This window comes from Fragaria vesca, linkage group LG1 (genome assembly GCF_000184155.1).
Source record: "Fragaria vesca subsp. vesca linkage group LG1, FraVesHawaii_1.0, whole genome shotgun sequence".
NCBI lineage: Eukaryota > Viridiplantae > Streptophyta > Magnoliopsida > Rosales > Rosaceae > Fragaria > Fragaria vesca.
The window spans coordinates 11,798,483-11,805,257 of NC_020491.1; positions in this window are offsets into that span (position 1 = coordinate 11,798,483).

Consider the following 6,775-nt stretch of genomic DNA (forward strand, 5'->3'; position numbering starts at 1 on the left):
ATTTATATATGGGGAAGAAAGACTTTGCTGCAAATTTGTGAAATGAATCATTATTTTTTTAGCACAAATAAGGTTTTTAAACACTGGAAATGATTGTCAATACATAGGGTTCTTATACTAAAAAACAAATAGTCATTACAATACGCTTAAACCACAAATAAATGAAAAAAACTAATGGTAGCAGTAGAAACAATATTCGTCACCAAGATGCTTGCAGTACTTGACGAATGAGCCGTATGCATCAATGGCTAGAGATTCTAAATATACAAATATATTTTAGTGCTCCCACAACACAAATCGGGAAATCATATCATCACACACATTGAAACAGATCACACATGCATTCAAATTCCACAAATACAGATATACAATTACACTAACATGAGATCAATTTCCCATCAAACAAATAACCCAACTGAAAGACTTCCAGAATCAAGCCAAAATACTGAAGAACATAAACAAACATAAATGATATTATGAAATCACATATTTCATCTTTAAAACTGAACCAAAACCAACAGACCATTAGAAATATAAACTCAAAACAAAAACCACTCGAGGAGTTCTTTGATAGGGGGTGATTGACCTAGCAACCGTCTTCACCTATAAATATCAAATATAGGTTAGCTAAAGCCTTCAACAAAATAAACAATATAGATAATGATGTGGCTTCCATACCCAACAACTTCACCATGCATTTATCCTTCTCCGCCCACTGATTTATGAACTGTTTTTTGATTGTAAATCTCTTAACAGTTTTAACCCCATGGAGACTTCCATCCCCCCTTACATTTTCAACCCCACGTCTAAGCTGTCTTTGCCATATTCGGGGAAATGACGGATAACGCGACCATTGTTGTGGAACGGATGTAATAAGCACCCCCGATACAGCTTCATCACCAGCTGTTTTTTGCGGTCTAGAGGAAGGAAGTTCTAAGTAAGCCTTTGGTAAAGACGCCATATAACCTTTAAAAAAAAAACAAACATAATTAATATAAATAAACAAAAAAAGCTGAAAAATAATAAAAACTTAATGTAAAAATATTTACCTTTTTGTTATCCACAAGCTCTTTGAAGTTTATTTTTCTATCTAAGTACTTGTCACCAAACTCCTGTGAAATCAGTGGCGCCCAAGCAACAGACAATGGATACGTGCTAGGTAAATTTTCACTGTTAATCGAACCACTTTTCTAAACTTTATCTTTGAAATTGGCCTTCAAAAGGTCTTGATTGTGTTCAAATGCCCACAAGGTAAGAAAAAATATGTTCTCGCCCAAAAACTTCTTTTTCTTGTGTAGGCAATGATGTATATGGGCAAACATTGTCACTCCCCATGCAACATTCTTATACTTATGATCCTCTATTAACCCTAAGTAGCCTAGGGGGACATAACAATCACCAATAGATAATATTACTGTACCGTAAATGTACAATACAAAAACATTGACAAGGTGTTGTAACTCTTGCGGATTCGCCTGTGCAGACATAGTTTGAAATTTCTCTCGCAAACTATGTATGGATATACTACTTTTACCACCTTTCTTAAACATCATGTCTTTATCCAAATAACCCAACCCTGCCACTTTAAAGCTTTTACCATCAATAACAGCAGTATGTTTGTTGTCCTTAATCATCAAATCCCCTATTACATCAAGTCTGGTGAGAAATAGTATGTCCTCTAATCCAAAAAATAATGTTTCTGATTATGTATCATTTTCTCTTCTGCTTAAGGAAATGCAAAACTGATTATTGTTTAGACTTTAGACAATGAGAGAGGTCGTACTGACTTTATTATTAGTTGCCTAGTTCTGTGCTTACCCTTTGTCCATAATGCAGTTATGAGATTCTGTGATAGTATATCCTTTCAATTTCAACTTCTGAACTCTGATATTTTATTCACTTAAAGGATCAAAATGGATTTGGTTGTGGAACATAAAAAATGTTCCCCTAAATCTTGGTCTATCTTATGCTTTATTGATTCATCTGTTTGAAATATATATAATTACGTTTAAGCTGTTCAAAATGTTCATTTCTTAAACACTGTTTGCACTAGAAGTGTAATATGATATAAGCAGGCCAAAATGCATCATTGTAAAAATAAAAAAGGTCTCAATTCGGCTTTGAAGGCTTTAATCATTCTTTTTCTCTTCTTTTCTATGTCTGCAGCAACTTTACGTTCAATTGGATCAATTTAGGAGTAGATTGGTTGATCAAGTAGCGAAGAGACTTAATTTTGCAAAGTTTTTGACTTCAGAGTTCGATAAAAGTTTAGATTTTGATATGCTTTTGGGATTTTTGTGTCATTCTTTCATTAAATACACACAACACATCTAATACCTCAGTTTCTAGACTATTCCTTATTAAACAGCTCCTATTTTAGTGCTTCTATACTTCTGTCACATTTTATGAATTTTTGTCCCGTTGGATTGAAATTGTTCCCGGCTGCATGTAAAAATTCGTAGTAAAACCAAAATTAACTAATTGAATACACTTCCATTGATATAAGGATAACAAAAGAAAACCCCCCGGAAACTTAGCATATTCATATAAGCTTAACTTGAACTTAAAAAAAGTCATCTAACCTATCCAAATAAAATAAGAGATAATCATCATTTCATCCAAACATGTATAGTTACCTAAATCAAATCTGGTGTACATTTTTTTTTTTATACAATATACATCATATGCCATATATCAGTAAAGGAAAAATGCAAATGTTATGATATAATTGATCAAGTGCAATAAACAACATAAAAACAACTTACATATGATCATAATCTTTTTATCTCTCCCTAGCTCTGCTAGGGTTATACTGGGCAGCGGCAGCAGTCTACAAAACTCCCAAACTGACAGGCAACGGTGATTCTGTTTTGACGAGGAAGGAGATCTCTTTTCCAGTCTCTTTTTCTCCAATCAAAGGCAGTGATGGATGGCTCTATCGTGCCTCATATGGGCGGTGGTGGATGTTGAGTCTAACTTGTGGTGGTGATGGCGGCTTTGTTCATCAGAATCTCCTAAACAAAGGTCTTGGTTGTTCTCTTTTTGTTCTTGCCTTTGAGTTTGATACAAGGGAGGAAGGAATACATGCCAATCGAATTGTGCCTTGGGATCGAATGGGAACGTTGAAGAGGATTGGAGCGCTCGGAGGTGGCTTGTTTGGCGGCGGTTGGGAGCCCTTAATTCAGATTTTTGCCTCTTAGATCTCGGCAAGAGGCCATGCACCAGGTATTCACCATATTTCGGCTGTTGGGGAGGATGGTGGTGCTCTGGCTCTAATTCTGGATTTAGTTCCGACGGCGCCGCCACTATCCGATATTGATGACAGCGGGGAAAAGATGAAGGTTGCTAGGGTTTCTCTCAAGACTTCTCTAGGAGTTGGGCTTGGGCTGCATCAGCTAGGGTTTCATTTGATTGGGCTCTAGTGGATGAATTTAGGCTTTGGCCCTTAATTTAGAATGAGTTAGGGTCCAGGTAACTAGTGATTTTCGCAGAATCTTGATAGTTTTCTTTGAAACCTAGTTTCACCTGTAAAATAATTGTGCTTAATCGCTATAAGGTGGGTGTACTTAGGATTTCAAAGCTTATGCTTTATCTAGTATAGGACTTGCAATTCTGCAAGATGATGTTTTCTGATGACCCTACAAGGGTACATTGTCTTTGTAGTGCTTGCTCTGATTTAAATCGTACTATGTTTTGATCAAAAAAATAATAATAATCTTTTTATATAGTGACAATAGACCATGACATATATCTTGACAAACCACAGACTAATTTCCTTGTATTTCATTTAATTAGCAGACCTCAATATCACCAAATAACTTTTATTCCAAAACAAAGGAAATTAGAAAAATTGATGTATACTTACTGTCATATAGCATATAGCTAGCCAATATAACCAACACAAGACCATAATAATGTGTTAAGCCTACAACAAAAGCCAATATAGCTAATATCACCGCATAACTTTTTGATCACCACAGACTACATATTTGTACTTTGATATGGAGGTCGTTGTAAAAGTTTGATATATAGGCTTGATAATATGTTTTCTAATCCACTCCATCATAAATGCACAATGTTTGTTTTAATAGTAGTAAGTTATTTTATATGGACCTTTAACAGTTGCAATATAGGACTAACACTTGGTATCTAAATGGACCATGACAAACACATTCTTCTCTAAATTACCAGAACAACTCATAGTTAATATGCTTAGCTTCCCCAGGAAGTATATTTAATAAGCTTAATAATCATGTATATGTAAGTAAGCCAACTCCTAGGTTTACTCCTAAACATCAAATGATCCATTCAATGATATCTTTATCAGAAAATATCATTAAGCATGACATAAATTTCATGGGATTAAGCCTAATCACAAATTCACAATAGTTGGAGTAGAGGGAAATATAAACAAAGCAAATGAAATTGTAGAAGAAGGTCATGTCTTGTGTCAAATAAACCAGATTTTGAAGCCGAAAGCCCAATATGTAACAATCACATAACAGTGGCAAACAATCAAACACCAATTTCATTATCATGAAACCGGGAAAAAAAACAAAATGATTGCAATTCAAATTCTAAAAATGTACTACTGCGTGACTAAATACTGTTTGATATTGTCAATAATAACAAATGAGAGGAACTGAAGGCAACAATTACTAAAAATTAACATCAAATTACTTGTTGGAAGCAAGGTTGGGAGCAAGCTGAAACAATTACCAGACGAACCATTTCTTACTCTTCAAGTCAAGAATAAACAAAATAATTTACAAATATCATTTTCATTTTTTGTCAAATTGAGGCAACAAGCTGACAAACCATTCAACATTCAATTTAAACTTGTGTTATAACAAATTTAGATATATGCCATAAGCCAATAAACCCACTAGGCTTAAACAATTATTACTGACGCAGTGAGGCACAAACCATAAGATGACAAACAATTTCTAAGCCACTTAAATATTAACCCATTGTAATCAATTATAAACAATCATCACTTACTAAATATGAACAATTCTTCAATTCTTAAACAATCAACAGTGAGAGTGAAGACTGTGAATCAACAGGGCAATAACCCATTAGCCTGGAAAGCTGAGCAATTAGGCATCAATAGAATTCATTATCTTAGCCAAGGATCAATAAATTTGATTATTTACTATGAATAACAGTTAACAACATAAACCTTAAAATCCTCTAACTACCTAAGAAATTGTATATAAAAAAATAATAGAGTAATACCTTGGAGAGCTGAAGTCTGGAGAGGTAGGAAAATAGAGAAGAGAGAAGGAGCCGAGGAGGGCGAGCGGAGACCGGAGAGATCGAGTCTCTTCTAGTTTTGGATTTTTGGGTATCGACCAAAGAGAAAGCCTTTTCTTTTAATACTTTTCTTTTTTTTAATTTCTGCAGTAGTTAATCATTATTTGGTTAAAAAGCTGGGGTGTGCTGCCGTGCCTATAGGATGTTTAAGATAGAAGGATCGAAGCGGTGGATTTCGGCAGCGATTTAGAGAGATTAGTACTACCCAAGTAGCCCAGTTCTACACGCGTTAGGACTGTATGTGAGGACATATGCGGAAATGGTCAGTATGAACAGTGAGGGCAAAATGGTAAGCAAACTGTTCCTAAGGGTACTGTTCACAACTGACCCTTCCGTCTTTAGAATAGAGTAACTAGAGTCAATCACTTATACGAGGGAAAGTGGGAAACAAATGAAATTTTGTTCCCTTTTTGTTAAAAAAAAGTCTAAACATTTAGCATGTTTTGCATAAAGGGATTTCCGTAAATTGGTTTGTTATTTTTTTACGATTTTTCTGACAATTACTTCGACCGAGGCTTATTTCTTCTTCATGATTTTTTTGAATATTCTCTCAATGATTTTGTAGAAGCAGAAGTTGGTGGCAGTAGAGAAGAAGTTCAGATGCGACCACAGCCCTCGCCGCAATAAAAATAATATAATATAGGCTCGGCCCAACCAGTAATAATGTGGGCTACCCAGCCCGGCCCGCAAGGCCACGTTTACATGGACGGGCTTAGATCCTTAGGCTCAGCCCGACCATCAATAATGTGGGCTACCCGGCCCAGCCCACAAGGCTCGGTATACATGGACGGGCTTGGATCCTTTAATATATTATGGAGTTTGGCCCGGCCCGGCCCGGCCCGTCATTATGTAAAAATGTCTTGAGGACTTCAAGGTTGCCTCCCAGATTTCTTGTTGCCTTGCGCAACTATAGATTCTCAATCTGATTAATGTGACGCTGGTTAGTATATGCATTTAATTGTGATTCTTTATTTTATTTTTTATACTTCATTTTGGATTATGTCTGTGCCGTACTCGTTTGTTTTTCAAAGCTACAACAACGAGTATGTATTTCTTACATTATCTAATCTGAAGCATTTGGAAGTAGCATAGGATGAAAGGGAGCACATACTACAAGTATTCTTTTGAAGAAGTGGCAGTATGTGTGGGTTTATTGTACGACTCTCAACATACTCCTTATTACAAAAGGGTACAAAATACCCTCATATGTGTGGGTTTATTATGTGGGCATTTCGCGGCCAAATATTTGATATGTTTAAAAGTACTTGGGTTTCGGGAACTCAGGGATTTGACAGAAGTGTACAAATAATACTGCCACCTCTTCGAGAGAATACTTGTAATCCGTGCTTCCTTTTTAGGTTTCGGGTTTGATAGATAAATAATAAAAAGGGTCAATTAATAGATAAATTTTGGACAAAATATTAGTCACTCCTTATATTTTGAGTGCCTCAACAGTTTA